This window comes from Rhinoderma darwinii, assembly GCF_050947455.1.
Source record: "Rhinoderma darwinii isolate aRhiDar2 chromosome 5 unlocalized genomic scaffold, aRhiDar2.hap1 SUPER_5_unloc_10, whole genome shotgun sequence".
Taxonomy (NCBI): Eukaryota; Metazoa; Chordata; class Amphibia; order Anura; family Rhinodermatidae; genus Rhinoderma; species Rhinoderma darwinii.
Genome location: NW_027461766.1, coordinates 1 through 21497, shown reverse-complemented (window position 1 = coordinate 21497; position 21497 = coordinate 1). Strand labels below are relative to the sequence as shown.

At 47.8% G+C, this 21497-nt stretch overlaps 15 non-coding genes across 15 annotated transcripts; all 15 read right to left on the bottom strand.

Moving 5' to 3' along the window:
• Window positions 1-47: 47 nt before the first annotated feature.
• LOC142684499 (U2 spliceosomal RNA) lies at window positions 48-238 on the bottom strand. The gene has a single exon (XR_012854118.1). It is a non-coding gene; the product is annotated as a U2 spliceosomal RNA (small nuclear RNA).
• Window positions 239-1526: 1288 nt separating this feature from the next.
• On the bottom strand, window positions 1527-1717 carry LOC142684487 (U2 spliceosomal RNA). The gene has a single exon (XR_012854107.1). It is a non-coding gene; the product is annotated as a U2 spliceosomal RNA (small nuclear RNA).
• Window positions 1718-2998: 1281 nt separating this feature from the next.
• On the bottom strand, window positions 2999-3189 carry LOC142684764 (U2 spliceosomal RNA). Its single transcript, XR_012854358.1, has one exon. It is a non-coding gene; the product is annotated as a U2 spliceosomal RNA (small nuclear RNA).
• Window positions 3190-4481: 1292 nt separating this feature from the next.
• LOC142684474 (U2 spliceosomal RNA) lies at window positions 4482-4672 on the bottom strand. Its single transcript, XR_012854095.1, has one exon. It is a non-coding gene; the product is annotated as a U2 spliceosomal RNA (small nuclear RNA).
• A 1284-nt stretch (window positions 4673-5956) lies between these two features.
• LOC142684462 (U2 spliceosomal RNA) lies at window positions 5957-6147 on the bottom strand. The gene has a single exon (XR_012854084.1). It is a non-coding gene; the product is annotated as a U2 spliceosomal RNA (small nuclear RNA).
• Window positions 6148-7428: 1281 nt separating this feature from the next.
• On the bottom strand, window positions 7429-7619 carry LOC142684450 (U2 spliceosomal RNA). The gene has a single exon (XR_012854073.1). It is a non-coding gene; the product is annotated as a U2 spliceosomal RNA (small nuclear RNA).
• Window positions 7620-8907: 1288 nt separating this feature from the next.
• On the bottom strand, window positions 8908-9098 carry LOC142684438 (U2 spliceosomal RNA). Its single transcript, XR_012854062.1, has one exon. It is a non-coding gene; the product is annotated as a U2 spliceosomal RNA (small nuclear RNA).
• Window positions 9099-10382: 1284 nt separating this feature from the next.
• On the bottom strand, window positions 10383-10573 carry LOC142684426 (U2 spliceosomal RNA). The gene has a single exon (XR_012854051.1). It is a non-coding gene; the product is annotated as a U2 spliceosomal RNA (small nuclear RNA).
• A 1303-nt stretch (window positions 10574-11876) lies between these two features.
• On the bottom strand, window positions 11877-12067 carry LOC142684414 (U2 spliceosomal RNA). Its single transcript, XR_012854040.1, has one exon. It is a non-coding gene; the product is annotated as a U2 spliceosomal RNA (small nuclear RNA).
• Window positions 12068-13359: 1292 nt separating this feature from the next.
• LOC142684402 (U2 spliceosomal RNA) lies at window positions 13360-13550 on the bottom strand. Its single transcript, XR_012854029.1, has one exon. It is a non-coding gene; the product is annotated as a U2 spliceosomal RNA (small nuclear RNA).
• Window positions 13551-14830: 1280 nt separating this feature from the next.
• Window positions 14831-15021, bottom strand: LOC142684389 (U2 spliceosomal RNA). The gene has a single exon (XR_012854018.1). It is a non-coding gene; the product is annotated as a U2 spliceosomal RNA (small nuclear RNA).
• Window positions 15022-16329: 1308 nt separating this feature from the next.
• LOC142684377 (U2 spliceosomal RNA) lies at window positions 16330-16520 on the bottom strand. The gene has a single exon (XR_012854007.1). It is a non-coding gene; the product is annotated as a U2 spliceosomal RNA (small nuclear RNA).
• Window positions 16521-17820: 1300 nt separating this feature from the next.
• LOC142684365 (U2 spliceosomal RNA) lies at window positions 17821-18011 on the bottom strand. The gene has a single exon (XR_012853996.1). It is a non-coding gene; the product is annotated as a U2 spliceosomal RNA (small nuclear RNA).
• Window positions 18012-19303: 1292 nt separating this feature from the next.
• Window positions 19304-19494, bottom strand: LOC142684781 (U2 spliceosomal RNA). The gene has a single exon (XR_012854371.1). It is a non-coding gene; the product is annotated as a U2 spliceosomal RNA (small nuclear RNA).
• A 1308-nt stretch (window positions 19495-20802) lies between these two features.
• Window positions 20803-20993, bottom strand: LOC142684763 (U2 spliceosomal RNA). The gene has a single exon (XR_012854357.1). It is a non-coding gene; the product is annotated as a U2 spliceosomal RNA (small nuclear RNA).
• Window positions 20994-21497: the final 504 nt, after the last annotated feature.

Here is a 21497-nt window from a genome sequence, read left to right as displayed (position 1 = left end):
AAAGACAAAAAACACTTTTGGAATCTGCTTTTAGTCAACACATAAGGAAAGGGTGCACCGGTCCTGGAAATACTGCAATACCAGGTCAATGCGTGGAGTGGACAGAGCAAGCTCTATTTCCATCTCCCTGTTCTAAAAATCCATTTAATATATGGTCCCCAGATAGGGGACGTATCAGATATTAAACTGATAAGAACAGATACTACACTTGATCTTAGCCAAAAGGCCGAGAAGCGATAACCCGAACGGGCCGCGCGTTGCCCGAGCCTGCCCGATACTGCTGTTCAGCCCTTGCAGCGATTCAGCCTACTTCTAGGCAATTCCATGGGGCCCTGCAGGCTCACACACTCACAGCTACACGGGAGGTGAATAAAGGCCGGAGAGGAAGCCAGACAGGATTTGCTTCTTTTGCTTGCACCACAATGCAGTGCTGAAAGAGGAGGAATCTACATAAAAACGCCTTCCTGGCAACGCCCAAATGCCCTGCTGCCATGCAGATAAACACTGGCAGCGGCAGCAAGTGCATGCCCACAGCCACCCCTTGTTCCTTCACACCTTGTATCAGCTGTAATCCAGTCCAGTCCAGTGCTGCCTGCTGAGCAGCACTGACCAACACTGCCTGGGCCCAGGCTTTTATCTCTGAGGCCCCATTATGATGTCAGAAAGCTGGCTCTGGAATCCTGAGGGCTCCACTATGACACGTGCAAAGTTCCGTCTGAACTTTATATAAGACGGTGAGGCTCAGTCAGTCACTCAGTGTTGCCTGAGAGGGCAACACTGCAACAGCCGGCCGCCAGGCTGTCTTTTTTTTGCACAGCTAGTTGCCTCCAGGAGGCCACAAGAGGGAGACAAGGGACTGCAAAATGGAAAATAGGCATCCACCAACTTTACAGACAACTTCTCCTTGCTCCTACAACCTCCATCCTTGCACAGTTTGTTATTCTTCTAGGTAACATAGTAACAAATCCAAATTGCTGCTCTCTTTGTAGGCAAGCAAGGCTTTGTTGCAACTGCAATTCTTACTTCTTCTTGAAATGTAGGGACGACAGTACATTCCATCACATCCATCTAGTGTACACAGGTAGGTCCATTGTGGCGGGCAGGCGAGCGGGCGGGCTGCTTTATTGGCTGTTTGCTGTTCCCCTACTCCACTCCACTATTTGACTGTTGTGCTGCATCAATCAATCAATCAATCAATCAATCAATCAATCAATCAATCAATCAATCAGTGGCTGGCTCAGGTGCAGCTCTTTAACTTACCTAAAAGGGAGGGCGGAGAGAAGACAAGGAAGGTGAATGAGGTGTTCCAATGTGAAATGCCGGAAACACAGAAACACAGACGACACACAACAAGAGGTGGCAATCTATTCATTAATTGCATTTAATCAATGAGCTCATTATCACTCATGCATTGTCCAACAGGTGTTGAAATAATGGGATTAAAAGGGGAGATCCCTTCAGAAAGACAGAAACAATAGCAAAGACAAAAAACACTTTTGGAATCTGCTTTTAGTCAACACATAAGGAAAGGGTGCACCGGTCCTGGAAATACTGCAATACCAGGTCAATGCGTGGAGTGGACAGAGCAAGCTCTATTTCCATCTCCCTGTTCTAAAAATCCATTTAATATATGGTCCCCAGATAGGGGACGTATCAGATATTAAACTGATAAGAACAGATACTACACTTGATCTTAGCCAAAAGGCCGAGAAGCGATAACCCGAACGGGCCGCGCGTTGCCCGAGCCTGCCCGATACTGCTGTTCAGCCCTTGCAGCGATTCAGCCTACTTCTAGGCAATTCCATGGGGCCCTGCAGGCTCACACACTCACAGCTACACGGGAGGTGAATAAAGGCCGGAGAGGAAGCCAGACAGGATTTGCTTCTTTTGCTTGCACCACAATGCAGTGCTGAAAGAGGAGGAATCTACATAAAAACGCCTTCCTGGCAACGCCCAAATGCCCTGCTGCCATGCAGATAAACACTGGCAGCGGCAGCAAGTGCATGCCCACAGCCACCCCTTGTTCCTTCACACCTTGTATCAGCTGTAATCCAGTCCAGTCCAGTGCTGCCTGTTGAGCAGCACTGACCAACACTGCCTGGGCCCAGGCTTTTATCTCTGAGGCCCCATTATGATGTCAGAAAGCTGGCTCTGGAATCCTGAGGGCTCCACTATGACACGTGCAAAGTTCCGTCTGAACTTTATATAAGACGGTGAGGCTCAGTCAGTCACTCAGTGTTGCCTGAGAGGGCAACACTGCAACAGCCGGCCGCCAGGCTGTCTTTTTTTTTGCACAGCTAGTTGCCTCCAGGAGGCCACAAGAGGGAGACAAGGGACTGCAAAATGGAAAATAGGCATCCACCAACTTTACAGACAACTTCTCCTTGCTCCTACAACCTCCATCCTTGCACAGTTTGTTATTCTTCTAGGTAACATAGTAACAAATCCAAATTGCTGCTCTCTTTGTAGGCAAGCAAGGCTTTGTTGCAACTGCAATTCTTACTTCTTCTTGAAATGTAGGGACGACAGTACATTCCATCACATCCATCTAGTGTACACAGGTAGGTCCATTGTGGCGGGCAGGCGAGCGGGCGGGCTGCTTTATTGGCTGTTTGCTGTTCCCCTACTCCACTCCACTATTTGACTGTTGTGCTGCATCAATCAATCAATCAATCAATCAATCAATCAATCAATCAATCAGTGGCTGGCTCAGGTGCAGCTCTTTAACTTACCTAAAAGGGAGGGCGGAGAGAAAACAAGGAAGGTGAATGAGGTGTTCCAATGTGAAATGCCGGAAACACAGAAACACAGACGACACACAACAAGAGGTGGCAATCTATTCATTAATTGCATTTAATCAATGAGCTCATTATCACTCATGCATTGTCCAACAGGTGTTGAAATAATGGGATTAAAAGGGGAGATCCCTTCAGAAAGACAGAAACAATAGCAAAGACAAAAAACACTTTTGGAATCTGCTTTTAGTCAACACATAAGGAAAGGGTGCACCGGTCCTGGAAATACTGCAATACCAGTTCAATGCGTGGAGTGGACAGAGCAAGCTCTATTTCCATCTCCCTGTTCTAAAAATCCATTTAATATATGGTCCCCAGATAGGGGACGTATCAGATATTAAACTGATAAGAACAGATACTACACTTGATCTTAGCCTAAAGGCCGAGAAGCGATAACCCGAACGGGCCGCACGTTGCCCGAGCCTGCCCGATACTGCTGTTCAGCCCTTGCAGCGATTCAGCCTACTTCTAGGCAATTCCATGGGGCCCTGCAGGCTCACACACTCACAGCTACACGGGAGGTGAATAAAGGCCGGAGAGGAAGCCAGACAGGATTTGCTTCTTTTGCTTGCACCACAATGCAGTGCTGAAAGAGGAGGAATCTACATAAAAACGCCTTCCTGGCAACGCCCAAATGCCCTGCTGCCATGCAGATAAACACTGGCAGCGGCAGCAAGTGCATGCCCACAGCCACCCCTTGTTCCTTCACACCTTGTATCAGCTGTAATCCAGTCCAGTCCAGTGCTGCCTGCTGAGCAGCACTGACCAACACTGCCTGGGCCCAGGCTTTTATCTCTGAGGCCCCATTATGATGTCAGAAAGCTGGCTCTGGAATCCTGAGGGCTCCACTATGACACGTGCAAAGTTCCGTCTGAACTTTATATAAGACGGTGAGGCTCAGTCAGTCACTCAGTGTTGCCTGAGAGGGCAACACTGCAACAGCCGGCCGCCAGGCTGTCTTTTTTTTGCACAGCTAGTTGCCTCCAGGAGGCCACAAGAGGGAGACAAGGGACTGCAAAATGGAAAATAGGCATCCACCAACTTTACAGACAACTTCTCCTTGCTCCTACAACCTCCATCCTTGCACAGTTTGTTATTCTTCTAGGTAACATAGTAACAAATCCAAATTGCTGCTCTCTTTGTAGGCAAGCAAGGCTTTGTTGCAACTGCAATTCTTACTTCTTCTTGAAATGTAGGGACGACAGTACATTCCATCACATCCATCTAGTGTACACAGGTAGGTCCATTGTGGCGGGCAGGCGAGCGGGCGGGCTGCTTTATTGGCTGTTTGCTGTTCCCCTACTCCACTCCACTATTTGACTGTTGTGCTGCATCAATCAATCAATCAATCAATCAATCAATCAATCAATCAATCAATCAATCAATCAGTGGCTGGCTCAGGTGCAGCTCTTTAACTTACCTAAAAGGGAGGGCGGAGAGAAGACAAGGAAGGTGAATGAGGTGTTCCAATGTGAAATGCCGGAAACACAGAAACACAGACGACACACAACAAGAGGTGGCAATCTATTCATTAATTGCATTTAATCAATGAGCTCATTATCACTCATGCATTGTCCAACAGGTGTTGAAATAATGGGATTAAAAGGGGAGATCCCTTCAGAAAGACAGAAACAATAGCAAAGACAAAAAACACTTTTGGAATCTGCTTTTAGTCAACACATAAGGAAAGGGTGCACCGGTCCTGGAAATACTGCAATACCAGGTCAATGCGTGGAGTGGACAGAGCAAGCTCTATTTCCATCTCCCTGTTCTAAAAATCCATTTAATATATGGTCCCCAGATAGGGGACGTATCAGATATTAAACTGATAAGAACAGATACTACACTTGATCTTAGCCAAAAGGCCGAGAAGCGATAACCCGAACGGGCCGCGCGTTGCCCGAGCCTGCCCGATACTGCTGTTCAGCCCTTGCAGCGATTCAGCCTACTTCTAGGCAATTCCATGGGGCCCTGCAGGCTCACACACTCACAGCTACACGGGAGGTGAATAAAGGCCGGAGAGGAAGCCAGACAGGATTTGCTTCTTTTGCTTGCACCACAATGCAGTGCTGAAAGAGGAGGAATCTACATAAAAACGCCTTCCTGGCAACGCCCAAATGCCCTGCTGCCATGCAGATAAACACTGGCAGCGGCAGCAAGTGCATGCCCACAGCCACCCCTTGTTCCTTCACACCTTGTATCAGCTGTAATCCAGTCCAGTCCAGTGCTGCCTGCTGAGCAGCACTGACCAACACTGCCTGGGCCCAGGCTTTTATCTCTGAGGCCCCATTATGATGTCAGAAAGCTGGCTCTGGAATCCTGAGGGCTCCACTATGACACGTGCAAAGTTCCGTCTGAACTTTATATAAGACGGTGAGGCTCAGTCAGTCACTCAGTGTTGCCTGAGAGGGCAACACTGCAACAGCCGGCCGCCAGGCTGTCTTTTTTTTGCACAGCTAGTTGCCTCCAGGAGGCCACAAGAGGGAGACAAGGGACTGCAAAATGGAAAATAGGCATCCACCAACTTTACAGACAACTTCTCCTTGCTCCTACAACCTCCATCCTTGCACAGTTTGTTATTCTTCTAGGTAACATAGTAACAAATCCAAATTGCTGCTCTCTTTGTAGGCAAGCAAGGCTTTGTTGCAACTGCAATTCTTACTTCTTCTTGAAATGTAGGGACGACAGTACATTCCATCACATCCATCTAGTGTACACAGGTAGGTCCATTGTGGCGGGCAGGCGAGCGGGCGGGCTGCTTTATTGGCTGTTTGCTGTTCCCCTACTCCACTCCACTATTTGACTGTTGTGCTGCATCAATCAATCAATCAATCAATCAATCAATCAATCAATCAATCAATCAGTGGCTGGCTCAGGTGCAGCTCTTTAACTTACCTAAAAGGGAGGGCGGAGAGAAGACAAGGAAGGTGAATGAGGTGTTCCAATGTGAAATGCCGGAAACACAGAAACACAGACGACACACAACAAGAGGTGGCAATCTATTCATTAATTGCATTTAATCAATGAGCTCATTATCACTCATGCATTGTCCAACAGGTGTTGAAATAATGGGATTAAAAGGGGAGATCCCTTCAGAAAGACAGAAACAATAGCAAAGACAAAAAACACTTTTGGAATCTGCTTTTAGTCAACACATAAGGAAAGGGTGCACCGGTCCTGGAAATACTGCAATACCAGGTCAATGCGTGGAGTGGACAGAGCAAGCTCTATTTCCATCTCCCTGTTCTAAAAATCCATTTAATATATGGTCCCCAGATAGGGGACGTATCAGATATTAAACTGATAAGAACAGATACTACACTTGATCTTAGCCAAAAGGCCGAGAAGCGATAACCCGAACGGGCCGCGCGTTGCCCGAGCCTGCCCGATACTGCTGTTCAGCCCTTGCAGCGATTCAGCCTACTTCTAGGCAATTCCATGGGGCCCTGCAGGCTCACACACTCACAGCTACACGGGAGGTGAATAAAGGCCGGAGAGGAAGCCAGACAGGATTTGCTTCTTTTGCTTGCACCACAATGCAGTGCTGAAAGAGGAGGAATCTACATAAAAACGCCTTCCTGGCAACGCCCAAATGCCCTGCTGCCATGCAGATAAACACTGGCAGCGGCAGCAAGTGCATGCCCACAGCCACCCCTTGTTCCTTCACACCTTGTATCAGCTGTAATCCAGTCCAGTCCAGTGCTGCCTGCTGAGCAGCACTGACCAACACTGCCTGGGCCCAGGCTTTTATCTCTGAGGCCCCATTATGATGTCAGAAAGCTGGCTCTGGAATCCTGAGGGCTCCACTATGACACGTGCAAAGTTCCGTCTGAACTTTATATAAGACGGTGAGGCTCAGTCAGTCACTCAGTGTTGCCTGAGAGGGCAACACTGCAACAGCCGGCCGCCAGGCTGTCTTTTTTTTGCACAGCTAGTTGCCTCCAGGAGGCCACAAGAGGGAGACAAGGGACTGCAAAATGGAAAATAGGCATCCACCAACTTTACAGACAACTTCTCCTTGCTCCTACAACCTCCATCCTTGCACAGTTTGTTATTCTTCTAGGTAACATAGTAACAAATCCAAATTGCTGCTCTCTTTGTAGGCAAGCAAGGCTTTGTTGCAACTGCAATTCTTACTTCTTCTTGAAATGTAGGGACGACAGTACATTCCATCACATCCATCTAGTGTACACAGGTAGGTCCATTGTGGCGGGCAGGCGAGCGGGCGGGCTGCTTTATTGGCTGTTTGCTGTTCCCCTACTCCACTCCACTATTTGACTGTTGTGCTGCATCAATCAATCAATCAATCAATCAATCAATCAATCAATCAATCAAGTGGCTGGCTCAGGTGCAGCTCTTTAACTTACCTAAAAGGGAGGGCGGAGAGAAGACAAGGAAGGTGAATGAGGTGTTCCAATGTGAAATGCCGGAAACACAGAAACACAGACGACACACAACAAGAGGTGGCAATCTATTCATTAATTGCATTTAATCAATGAGCTCATTATCACTCATGCATTGTCCAACAGGTGTTGAAATAATGGGATTAAAAGGGGAGATCCCTTCAGAAAGACAGAAACAATAGCAAAGACAAAAAACACTTTTGGAATCTGCTTTTAGTCAACACATAAGGAAAGGGTGCACCGGTCCTGGAAATACTGCAATACCAGGTCAATGCGTGGAGTGGACAGAGCAAGCTCTATTTCCATCTCCCTGTTCTAAAAATCCATTTAATATATGGTCCCCAGATAGGGGACGTATCAGATATTAAACTGATAAGAACAGATACTACACTTGATCTTAGCCAAAAGGCCGAGAAGCGATAACCCGAACGGGCCGCGCGTTGCCCGAGCCTGCCCGATACTGCTGTTCAGCCCTTGCAGCGATTCAGCCTACTTCTAGGCAATTCCATGGGGCCCTGCAGGCTCACACACTCACAGCTACACGGGAGGTGAATAAAGGCCGGAGAGGAAGCCAGACAGGATTTGCTTCTTTTGCTTGCACCACAATGCAGTGCTGAAAGAGGAGGAATCTACATAAAAACGCCTTCCTGGCAACGCCCAAATGCCCTGCTGCCATGCAGATAAACACTGGCAGCGGCAGCAAGTGCATGCCCACAGCCACCCCTTGTTCCTTCACACCTTGTATCAGCTGTAATCCAGTCCAGTCCAGTGCTGCCTGCTGAGCAGCACTGACCAACACTGCCTGGGCCCAGGCTTTTATCTCTGAGGCCCCATTATGATGTCAGAAAGCTGGCTCTGGAATCCTGAGGGCTCCACTATGACACGTGCAAAGTTCCGTCTGAACTTTATATAAGACGGTGAGGCTCAGTCAGTCACTCAGTGTTGCCTGAGAGGGCAACACTGCAACAGCCGGCCGCCAGGCTGTCTTTTTTTTGCACAGCTAGTTGCCTCCAGGAGGCCACAAGAGGGAGACAAGGGACTGCAAAATGGAAAATAGGCATCCACCAACTTTACAGACAACTTCTCCTTGCTCCTACAACCTCCATCCTTGCACAGTTTGTTATTCTTCTAGGTAACATAGTAACAAATCCAAATTGCTGCTCTCTTTGTAGGCAAGCAAGGCTTTGTTGCAACTGCAATTCTTACTTCTTCTTGAAATGTAGGGACGACAGTACATTCCATCACATCCATCTAGTGTACACAGGTAGGTCCATTGTGGCGGGCAGGCGAGCGGGCGGGCTGCTTTATTGGCTGTTTGCTGTTCCCCTACTCCACTCCACTATTTGACTGTTGTGCTGCATCAATCAATCAATCAATCAATCAATCAATCAATCAATCAATCAATCAATCAGTGGCTGGCTCAGGTGCAGCTCTTTAACTTACCTAAAAGGGAGGGCGGAGAGAAGACAAGGAAGGTGAATGAGGTGTTCCAATGTGAAATGCCGGAAACACAGAAACACAGACGACACACAACAAGAGGTGGCAATCTATTCATTAATTGCATTTAATCAATGAGCTCATTATCACTCATGCATTGTCCAACAGGTGTTGAAATAATGGGATTAAAAGGGGAGATCCCTTCAGAAAGACAGAAACAATAGCAAAGACAAAAAACACTTTTGGAATCTGCTTTTAGTCAACACATAAGGAAAGGGTGCACCGGTCCTGGAAATACTGCAATACCAGGTCAATGCGTGGAGTGGACAGAGCAAGCTCTATTTCCATCTCCCTGTTCTAAAAATCCATTTAATATATGGTCCCCAGATAGGGGACGTATCAGATATTAAACTGATAAGAACAGATACTACACTTGATCTTAGCCAAAAGGCCGAGAAGCGATAACCCGAACGGGCCGCGCGTTGCCCGAGCCTGCCCGATACTGCTGTTCAGCCCTTGCAGCGATTCAGCCTACTTCTAGGCAATTCCATGGGGCCCTGCAGGCTCACACACTCACAGCTACACGGGAGGTGAATAAAGGCCGGAGAGGAAGCCAGACAGGATTTGCTTCTTTTGCTTGCACCACAATGCAGTGCTGAAAGAGGAGGAATCTACATAAAAACGCCTTCCTGGCAACGCCCAAATGCCCTGCTGCCATGCAGATAAACACTGGCAGCGGCAGCAAGTGCATGCCCACAGCCACCCCTTGTTCCTTCACACCTTGTATCAGCTGTAATCCAGTCCAGTCCAGTGCTGCCTGCTGAGCAGCACTGACCAACACTGCCTGGGCCCAGGCTTTTATCTCTGAGGCCCCATTATGATGTCAGAAAGCTGGCTCTGGAATCCTGAGGGCTCCACTATGACACGTGCAAAGTTCCGTCTGAACTTTATATAAGACGGTGAGGCTCAGTCAGTCACTCAGTGTTGCCTGAGAGGGCAACACTGCAACAGCCGGCCGCCAGGCTGTCTTTTTTTTGCACAGCTAGTTGCCTCCAGGAGGCCACAAGAGGGAGACAAGGGACTGCAAAATGGAAAATAGGCATCCACCAACTTTACAGACAACTTCTCCTTGCTCCTACAACCTCCATCCTTGCACAGTTTGTTATTCTTCTAGGTAACATAGTAACAAATCCAAATTGCTGCTCTCTTTGTAGGCAAGCAAGGCTTTGTTGCAACTGCAATTCTTACTTCTTCTTGAAATGTAGGGACGACAGTACATTCCATCACATCCATCTAGTGTACACAGGTAGGTCCATTGTGGCGGGCAGGCGAGCGGGCGGGCTGCTTTATTGGCTGTTTGCTGTTCCCCTACTCCACTCCACTATTTGACTGTTGTGCTGCATCAATCAATCAATCAATCAATCAATCAATCAATCAATCAATCAATCAGTGGCTGGCTCAGGTGCAGCTCTTTAACTTACCTAAAAGGGAGGGCGGAGAGAAGACAAGGAAGGTGAATGAGGTGTTCCAATGTGAAATGCCGGAAACACAGAAACACAGACGACACACAACAAGAGGTGGCAATCTATTCATTAATTGCATTTAATCAATGAGCTCATTATCACTCATGCATTGTCCAACAGGTGTTGAAATAATGGGATTAAAAGGGGAGATCCCTTCAGAAAGACAGAAACAATAGCAAAGACAAAAAACACTTTTGGAATCTGCTTTTAGTCAACACATAAGGAAAGGGTGCACCGGTCCTGGAAATACTGCAATACCAGGTCAATGCGTGGAGTGGACAGAGCAAGCTCTATTTCCATCTCCCTGTTCTAAAAATCCATTTAATATATGGTCCCCAGATAGGGGACGTATCAGATATTAAACTGATAAGAACAGATACTACACTTGATCTTAGCCAAAAGGCCGAGAAGCGATAACCCGAACGGGCCGCGCGTTGCCCGAGCCTGCCCGATACTGCTGTTCAGCCCTTGCAGCGATTCAGCCTACTTCTAGGCAATTCCATGGGGCCCTGCAGGCTCACACACTCACAGCTACACGGGAGGTGAATAAAGGCCGGAGAGGAAGCCAGACAGGATTTGCTTCTTTTGCTTGCACCACAATGCAGTGCTGAAAGAGGAGGAATCTACATAAAAACGCCTTCCTGGCAACGCCCAAATGCCCTGCTGCCATGCAGATAAACACTGGCAGCGGCAGCAAGTGCATGCCCACAGCCACCCCTTGTTCCTTCACACCTTGTATCAGCTGTAATCCAGTCCAGTCCAGTGCTGCCTGCTGAGCAGCACTGACCAACACTGCCTGGGCCCAGGCTTTTATCTCTGAGGCCCCATTATGATGTCAGAAAGCTGGCTCTGGAATCCTGAGGGCTCCACTATGACACGTGCAAAGTTCCGTCTGAACTTTATATAAGACGGTGAGGCTCAGTCAGTCACTCAGTGTTGCCTGAGAGGGCAACACTGCAACAGCCGGCCGCCAGGCTGTCTTTTTTTTGCACAGCTAGTTGCCTCCAGGAGGCCACAAGAGGGAGACAAGGGACTGCAAAATGGAAAATAGGCATCCACCAACTTTACAGACAACTTCTCCTTGCTCCTACAACCTCCATCCTTGCACAGTTTGTTATTCTTCTAGGTAACATAGTAACAAATCCAAATTGCTGCTCTCTTTGTAGGCAAGCAAGGCTTTGGCAAGGCTTTGTTGCAACTGCAATTCTTACTTCTTCTTGAAATGTAGGGACGACAGTACATTCCATCACATCCATCTAGTGTACACAGGTAGGTCCATTGTGGCGGGCAGGCGAGCGGGCGGGCTGCTTTATTGGCTGTTTGCTGTTCCCCTACTCCACTCCACTATTTGACTGTTGTGCTGCATCAATCAATCAATCAATCAATCAATCAATCAATCAATCAATCAATCAATCAATCAGTGGCTGGCTCAGGTGCAGCTCTTTAACTTACCTAAAAGGGAGGGCGGAGAGAAGACAAGGAAGGTGAATGAGGTGTTCCAATGTGAAATGCCGGAAACACAGAAACACAGACGACACACAACAAGAGGTGGCAATCTATTCATTAATTGCATTTAATCAATGAGCTCATTATCACTCATGCATTGTCCAACAGGTGTTGAAATAATGGGATTAAAAGGGGAGATCCCTTCAGAAAGACAGAAACAATAGCAAAGACAAAAAACACTTTTGGAATCTGCTTTTAGTCAACACATAAGGAAAGGGTGCACCGGTCCTGGAAATACTGCAATACCAGGTCAATGCGTGGAGTGGACAGAGCAAGCTCTATTTCCATCTCCCTGTTCTAAAAATCCATTTAATATATGGTCCCCAGATAGGGGACGTATCAGATATTAAACTGATAAGAACAGATACTACACTTGATCTTAGCCAAAAGGCCGAGAAGCGATAACCCGAACGGGCCGCGCGTTGCCCGAGCCTGCCCGATACTGCTGTTCAGCCCTTGCAGCGATTCAGCCTACTTCTAGGCAATTCCATGGGGCCCTGCAGGCTCACACACTCACAGCTACACGGGAGGTGAATAAAGGCCGGAGAGGAAGCCAGACAGGATTTGCTTCTTTTGCTTGCACCACAATGCAGTGCTGAAAGAGGAGGAATCTACATAAAAACGCCTTCCTGGCAACGCCCAAATGCCCTGCTGCCATGCAGATAAACACTGGCAGCGGCAGCAAGTGCATGCCCACAGCCACCCCTTGTTCCTTCACACCTTGTATCAGCTGTAATCCAGTCCAGTCCAGTGCTGCCTGCTGAGCAGCACTGACCAACACTGCCTGGGCCCAGGCTTTTATCTCTGAGGCCCCATTATGATGTCAGAAAGCTGGCTCTGGAATCCTGAGGGCTCCACTATGACACGTGCAAAGTTCCGTCTGAACTTTATATAAGACGGTGAGGCTCAGTCAGTCACTCAGTGTTGCCTGAGAGGGCAACACTGCAACAGCCGGCCGCCAGGCTGTCTTTTTTTTGCACAGCTAGTTGCCTCCAGGAGGCCACAAGAGGGAGACAAGGGACTGCAAAATGGAAAATAGGCATCCACCAACTTTACAGACAACTTCTCCTTGCTCCTACAACCTCCATCCTTGCACAGTTTGTTATTCTTCTAGGTAACATAGTAACAAATCCAAATTGCTGCTCTCTTTGTAGGCAAGCAAGGCTTTGTTGCAACTGCAATTCTTACTTCTTCTTGAAATGTAGGGACGACAGTACATTCCATCACATCCATCTAGTGTACACAGGTAGGTCCATTGTGGCGGGCAGGCGAGCGGGCGGGCTGCTTTATTGGCTGTTTGCTGTTCCCCTACTCCACTCCACTATTTGACTGTTGTGCTGCATCAATCAATCAATCAATCAATCAATCAATCAATCAATCAATCAATCAATCAATCAGTGGCTGGCTCAGGTGCAGCTCTTTAACTTACCTAAAAGGGAGGGCGGAGAGAAGACAAGGAAGGTGAATGAGGTGTTCCAATGTGAAATGCCGGAAACACAGAAACACAGACGACACACAACAAGAGGTGGCAATCTATTCATTAATTGCATTTAATCAATGAGCTCATTATCACTCATGCATTGTCCAACAGGTGTTGAAATAATGGGATTAAAAGGGGAGATCCCTTCAGAAAGACAGAAACAATAGCAAAGACAAAAAACACTTTTGGAATCTGCTTTTAGTCAACACATAAGGAAAGGGTGCACCGGTCCTGGAAATACTGCAATACCAGGTCAATGCGTGGAGTGGACAGAGCAAGCTCTATTTCCATCTCCCTGTTCTAAAAATCCATTTAATATATGGTCCCCAGATAGGGGACGTATCAGATATTAAACTGATAAGAACAGATACTACACTTGATCTTAGCCAAAAGGCCGAGAAGCGATAACCCGAACGGGCCGCGCGTTGCCCGAGCCTGCCCGATACTGCTGTTCAGCCCTTGCAGCGATTCAGCCTACTTCTAGGCAATTCCATGGGGCCCTGCAGGCTCACACACTCACAGCTACACGGGAGGTGAATAAAGGCCGGAGAGGAAGCCAGACAGGATTTGCTTCTTTTGCTTGCACCACAATGCAGTGCTGAAAGAGGAGGAATCTACATAAAAACGCCTTCCTGGCAACGCCCAAATGCCCTGCTGCCATGCAGATAAACACTGGCAGCGGCAGCAAGTGCATGCCCACAGCCACCCCTTGTTCCTTCACACCTTGTATCAGCTGTAATCCAGTCCAGTCCAGTGCTGCCTGCTGAGCAGCACTGACCAACACTGCCTGGGCCCAGGCTTTTATCTCTGAGGCCCCATTATGATGTCAGAAAGCTGGCTCTGGAATCCTGAGGGCTCCACTATGACACGTGCAAAGTTCCGTCTGAACTTTATATAAGACGGTGAGGCTCAGTCAGTCACTCAGTGTTGCCTGAGAGGGCAACACTGCAACAGCCGGCCGCCAGGCTGTCTTTTTTTTGCACAGCTAGTTGCCTCCAGGAGGCCACAAGAGGGAGACAAGGGACTGCAAAATGGAAAATAGGCATCCACCAACTTTACAGACAACTTCTCCTTGCTCCTACAACCTCCATCCTTGCACAGTTTGTTATTCTTCTAGGTAACATAGTAACAAATCCAAATTGCTGCTCTCTTTGTAGGCAAGCAAGGCTTTGTTGCAACTGCAATTCTTACTTCTTCTTGAAATGTAGGGACGACAGTACATTCCATCACATCCATCTAGTGTACACAGGTAGGTCCATTGTGGCGGGCAGGCGAGCGGGCGGGCTGCTTTATTGGCTGTTTGCTGTTCCCCTACTCCACTCCACTATTTGACTGTTGTGCTGCATCAATCAATCAATCAATCAATCAATCAATCAATCAATCAATCAGTGGCTGGCTCAGGTGCAGCTCTTTAACTTACCTAAAAGGGAGGGCGGAGAGAAGACAAGGAAGGTGAATGAGGTGTTCCAATGTGAAATGCCGGAAACACAGAAACACAGACGACACACAACAAGAGGTGGCAATCTATTCATTAATTGCATTTAATCAATGAGCTCATTATCACTCATGCATTGTCCAACAGGTGTTGAAATAATGGGATTAAAAGGGGAGATCCCTTCAGAAAGACAGAAACAATAGCAAAGACAAAAAGCACTTTTGGAATCTGCTTTTAGTCAACACATAAGGAAAGGGTGCACCGGTCCTGGAAATACTGCAATACCAGGTCAATGCGTGGAGTGGACAGAGCAAGCTCTATTTCCATCTCCCTGTTCTAAAAATCCATTTAATATATGGTCCCCAGATAGGGGACGTATCAGATATTAAACTGATAAGAACAGATACTACACTTGATCTTAGCCAAAAGGCCGAGAAGCGATAACCCGAACGGGCCGCGCGTTGCCCGAGCCTGCCCGATACTGCTGTTCAGCCCTTGCAGCGATTCAGCCTACTTCTAGGCAATTCCATGGGGCCCTGCAGGCTCACACACTCACAGCTACACGGGAGGTGAATAAAGGCCGGAGAGGAAGCCAGACAGGATTTGCTTCTTTTGCTTGCACCACAATGCAGTGCTGAAAGAGGAGGAATCTACATAAAAACGCCTTCCTGGCAACGCCCAAATGCCCTGCTGCCATGCAGATAAACACTGGCAGCGGCAGCAAGTGCATGCCCACAGCCACCCCTTGTTCCTTCACACCTTGTATCAGCTGTAATCCAGTCCAGTCCAGTGCTGCCTGCTGAGCAGCACTGACCAACACTGCCTGGGCCCAGGCTTTTATCTCTGAGGCCCCATTATGATGTCAGAAAGCTGGCTCTGGAATCCTGAGGGCTCCACTATGACACGTGCAAAGTTCCGTCTGAACTTTATATAAGACGGTGAGGCTCAGTCAGTCACTCAGTGTTGCCTGAGAGGGCAACACTGCAACAGCCGGCCGCCAGGCTGTCTTTTTTTTGCACAGCTAGTTGCCTCCAGGAGGCCACAAGAGGGAGACAAGGGACTGCAAAATGGAAAATAGGCATCCACCAACTTTACAGACAACTTCTCCTTGCTCCTACAACCTCCATCCTTGCACAGTTTGTTATTCTTCTAGGTAACATAGTAACAAATCCAAATTGCTGCTCTCTTTGTAGGCAAGCAAGGCTTTGTTGCAACTGCAATTCTTACTTCTTCTTGAAATGTAGGGACGACAGTACATTCCATCACATCCATCTAGTGTACACAGGTAGGTCCATTGTGGCGGGCAGGCGAGCGGGCGGGCTGCTTTATTGGCTGTTTGCTGTTCCCCTACTCCACTCCACTATTTGACTGTTGTGCTGCATCAATCAATCAATCAATCAATCAATCAATCAATCAATCAATCAATCAATCAATCAATCAATCAATCAATCAGTGGCTGGCTCAGGTGCAGCTCTTTAACTTACCTAAAAGGGAGGGTGGAGAGAAGACAAGGAAGGTGAATGAGGTGTTCCAATGTGAAATGCCGGAAACACAGAAACACAGACGACACACAACAAGAGGTGGCAATCTATTCATTAATTGCATTTAATCAATGAGCTCATTATCACTCATGCATTGTCCAACAGGTGTTGAAATAATGGGATTAAAAGGGGAGATCCCTTCAGAAAGACAGAAACAATAGCAAAGACAAAAAACACTTTTGGAATCTGCTTTTAGTCAACACATAAGGAAAGGGTGCACCGGTCCTGGAAATACTGCAATACCAGGTCAATGCGTGGAGTGGACAGAGCAAGCTCTATTTCCATCTCCCTGTTCTAAAAATCCATTTAATATATGGTCCCCAGATAGGGGACGTATCAGATATTAAACTGATAAGAACAGATACTACACTTGATCTTAGCCAAAAGGCCGAGAAGCGATAACCCGAACGGGCCGCGCGTTGCCCGAGCCTGCCCGATACTGCTGTTCAGCCCTTGCAGCGATTCAGCCTACTTCTAGGCAATTCCATGGGGCCCTGCAGGCTCACACACTCACAGCTACACGGGAGGTGAATAAAGGCCGGAGAGGAAGCCAGACAGGATTTGCTTCTTTTGCTTGCACCACAATGCAGTGCTGAAAGAGGAGGAATCTACATAAAAACGCCTTCCTGGCAACGCCCAAATGCCCTGCTGCCATGCAGATAAACACTGGCAGCGGCAGCAAGTGCATGCCCACAGCCACCCCTTGTTCCTTCACACCTTGTATCAGCTGTAATCCAGTCCAGTCCAGTGCTGCCTGCTGAGCAGCACTGACCAACACTGCCTGGGCCCAGGCTTTTATCTCTGAGGCCCCATTATGATGTCAGAAAGCTGGCTCTGGAATCCTGAGGGCTCCACTATGACACGTGCAAAGTTCCGTCTGAACTTTATATAAGACGGTGAGGCTCAGTCAGTCACTCAGTGTTGCCTGAGAGGGCAACACTGCAACAGCCGGCCGCCAGGCTGTCTTTTTTTTGCACAGCTAGTTGCCTCCAGGAGGCCACAAGAGGGAGACAAGGGACTGCAAAATGGAAAATAGGCATCCACCAACTTTACAGACAACTTCTCCTTGCTCCTACAACCTCCATCCTTGCACAGTTTGTTATTCTTCTAGGTAACATAGTAACAAATCCAAATTGCTGCTCTCTTTGTAGGCAAGCAAGGCTTTGTTGCAACTGCAATTCTTACTTCTTCTTGAAATGTAGGGACGACAGTACATTCCATCACATCCATCTAGTGTACACAGGTAGGTCCATTGTGGCGGGCAGGCGAGCGGGCGGGCTGCTTTATTGGCTGTTTGCTGTTCCCCTACTCCACTCCACTATTTGACTGTTGTGCTGCATCAATCAATCAATCAATCAATCAATCAATCAATCAATCAATCAATCAATCAATCAATCAATCAGTGGCTGGCTCAGGTGCAGCTCTTTAACTTACCTAAAAGGGAGGGCGGAGAGAAGACAAGGAAGGTGAATGAGGTGTTCCAATGTGAAATGCCGGAAACACAGAAACACAGACGACACACAACAAGAGGTGGCAATCTATTCATTAATTGCATTTAATCAATGAGCTCATTATCACTCATGCATTGTCCAACAGGTGTTGAAATAATGGGATTAAAAGGGGAGATCCCTTCAGAAAGACAGAAACAATAGCAAAGACAAAAAGCACTTTTGGAATCTGCTTTTAGTCAACACATAAGGAAAGGGTGCACCGGTCCTGGAAATACTGCAATACCAGGTCAATGCGTGGAGTGGACAGAGCAAGCTCTATTTCCATCTCCCTGTTCTAAAAATCCATTTAATATATGGTCCCCAGATAGGGGACGTATCAGATATTAAACTGATAAGAACAGATACTACACTTGATCTTAGCCAAAAGGCCGAGAAGCGATAACCCGAACGGGCCGCGCGTTGCCCGAGCCTGCCCGATACTGCTGTTCAGCCCTTGCAGCGATTCAGCCTACTTCTAGGCAATTCCATGGGGCCCTGCAGGCTCACACACTCACAGCTACACGGGAGGTGAATAAAGGCCGGAGAGGAAGCCAGACAGGATTTGCTTCTTTTGCTTGCACCACAATGCAGTGCTGAAAGAGGAGGAATCTACATAAAAACGCCTTCCTGGCAACGCCCAAATGCCCTGCTGCCATGCAGATAAACACTGGCAGCGGCAGCAAGTGCATGCCCACAGCCACCCCTTGTTCCTTCACACCTTGTATCAGCTGTAATCCAGTCCAGTCCAGTGCTGCCTGCTGAGCAGCACTGACCAACACTGCCTGGGCCCAGGCTTTTATCTCTGAGGCCCCATTATGATGTCAGAAAGCTGGCTCTGGAATCCTGAGGGCTCCACTATGACACGTGCAAAGTTCCGTCTGAACTTTATATAAGACGGTGAGGCTCAGTCAGTCACTCAGTGTTGCCTGAGAGGGCAACACTGCAACAGCCGGCCGCCAGGCTGTCTTTTTTTTGCACAGCTAGTTGCCTCCAGGAGGCCACAAGAGGGAGACAAGGGACTGCAAAATGGAAAATAGGCATCCACCAACTTTACAGACAACTTCTCCTTGCTCCTACAACCTCCATCCTTGCACAGTTTGTTATTCTTCTAGGTAACATAGTAACAAATCCAAATTGCTGCTCTCTTTGTAGGCAAGCAAGGCTTTGTTGCAACTGCAATTCTTACTTCTTCTTGAAATGTAGGGACGACAGTACATTCCATCACATCCATCTAGTGTACACAGGTAGGTCCATTGTGGCGGGCAGGCGAGCGGGCGGGCTGCTTTATTGGCTGTTTGCTGTTCCCCTACTCCACTCCACTATTTGACTGTTGTGCTGCATCAATCAATCAATCAATCAATCAATCAATCAATCAATCAATCAATCAATCAATCAGTGGCTGGCTCAGGTGCAGCTCTTTAACTTACCTAAAAGGGAGGGTGGAGAGAAGACAAGGAAGGTGAATGAGGTGTTCCAATGTGAAATGCCGGAAACACAGAAACACAGACGACACACAACAAGAGGTGGCAATCTATTCATTAATTGCATTTAATCAATGAGCTCATTATCACTCATGCATTGTCCAACAGGTGTTGAAATAATGGGATTAAAAGGGGAGATCCCTTCAGAAAGACAGAAACAATAGCAAAGACAAAAAACACTTTTGGAATCTGCTTTTAGTCAACACATAAGGAAAGGGTGCACCGGTCCTGGAAATACTGCAATACCAGGTCAATGCGTGGAGTGGACAGAGCAAGCTCTATTTCCATCTCCCTGTTCTAAAAATCCATTTAATATATGGTCCCCAGATAGGGGACGTATCAGATATTAAACTGATAAGAACAGATACTACACTTGATCTTAGCCAAAAGGCCGAGAAGCGATAACCCGAACGGGCCGCGCGTTGCCCGAGCCTGCCCGATACTGCTGTTCAGCCCTTGCAGCGATTCAGCCTACTTCTAGGCAATTCCATGGGGCCCTGCAGGCTCACACACTCACAGCTACACGGGAGGTGAATAAAGGCCGGAGAGGAAGCCAGACAGGATTTGCTTCTTTTGCTTGCACCACAATGCAGTGCTGAAAGAGGAGGAATCTACATAAAAACGCCTTCCTGGCAACGCCCAAATGCCCTGCTGCCATGCAGATAAACACTGGCAGCGGCAGCAAGTGCATGCCCACAGCCACCCCTTGTTCCTTCACACCTTGTATCAGCTGTAATCCAGTCCAGTCCAGTGCTGCCTGTTGAGCAGCACTGACCAACACTGCCTGGGCCCAGGCTTTTATCTCTGAGGCCCCATTATGATGTCAGAAAGCTGGCTCTGGAATCCTGAGGGCTCCACTATGACACGTGCAAAGTTCCGTCTGAACTTTATATAAGACGGTGAGGCTCAGTCAGTCACTCAGTGTTGCCTGAGAGGGCAACACTGCAACAGCCGGCCGCCAGGCTGTCTTTTTTTTGCACAGCTAGTTGCCTCCAGGAGGCCACAAGAGGGAGACAAGGGACTGCAAAATGGAAAATAGGCATCCACCAACTTTACAGACAACTTCTCCTTGCTCCTACAACCTCCATCCTTGCACAGTTTGTTATTCTTCTAGGTAACATAGTAACAAATCCAAATTGCTGCTCTCTTTGTAGGCAAGCAAGGCTTTGTTGCAACTGCAATTCTTACTTCTTCTTGAAATGTAGGGACGACAGTACATTCCATCACATCCATCTAGTGTACACAGGTAGGTCCATTGTGGCGGGCAGGCGAGCGGGCGGGCTGCTTTATTGGCTGTTTGCTGTTCCCCTACTCCACTCCACTATTTGACTGTTGTGCTGCATCAATCAATCAATCAATCAATCAATCAATCAATCAATCAATCAATCAATCAATCAATCAATCAATCAATCAGTGGCTGGCTCAGGTGCAGCTCTTTAACTTACCTAAAAGGGAGGGCGGAGAGAAAACAAGGAAGGTGAATGAGGTGTTCCAATGTGAAATGCCGGAAACACAGAAACACAGACGACACACAACAAGAGGTGGCAATCTATTCATTAATTGCATTTAATCAATGAGCTCATTATCACTCATGCATTGTCCAACAGGTGTTGAAATAATGGGATTAAAAGGGGAGATCCCTTCAGAAAGACAGAAACAATAGCAAAGACAAAAAACACTTTTGGAATCTGCTTTTAGTCAACACATAAGGAAAGGGTGCACCGGTCCTGGAAATACTGCAATACCAGTTCAATGCGTGGAGTGGACAGAGCAAGCTCTATTTCCATCTCCCTGTTCTAAAAATCCATTTAATATATGGTCCCCAGATAGGGGACGTATCAGATATTAAACTGATAAGAACAGATACTACACTTGATCTTAGCCTAAAGGCCGAGAAGCGATAACCCGAACGGGCCGCACGTTGCCCGAGCCTGCCCGATACTGCTGTTCAGCCCTTGCAGCGATTCAGCCTACTTCTAGGCAATTCCATGGGGCCCTGCAGGCTCACACACTCACAGCTACACGGGAGGTGAATAAAGGCCGGAGAGGAAGCCAGACAGGATTTGCTTCTTTTGCTTGCACCACAATGCAGTGCTGAAAGAGGAGGAATCTACATAAAAACGCCTTCCTGGCAACGCCCAAATGCCCTGCTGCCATGCAGATAAACACTGGCAGCGGCAGCAAGTGCATGCCCACAGCCACCCCTTGTTCCTTCACACCTTGTATCAGCTGTAATCCAGTCCAGTCCAGTGCTGCCTGCTGAGCAGCACTGACCAACACTGCCTGGGCCCAGGCTTTTATCTCTGAGGCCCCATTATGATGTCAGAAAGCTGGCTCTGGAATCCTGAGGGCTCCACTATGACACGTGCAAAGTTCCGTCTGAACTTTATATAAGACGGTGAGGCT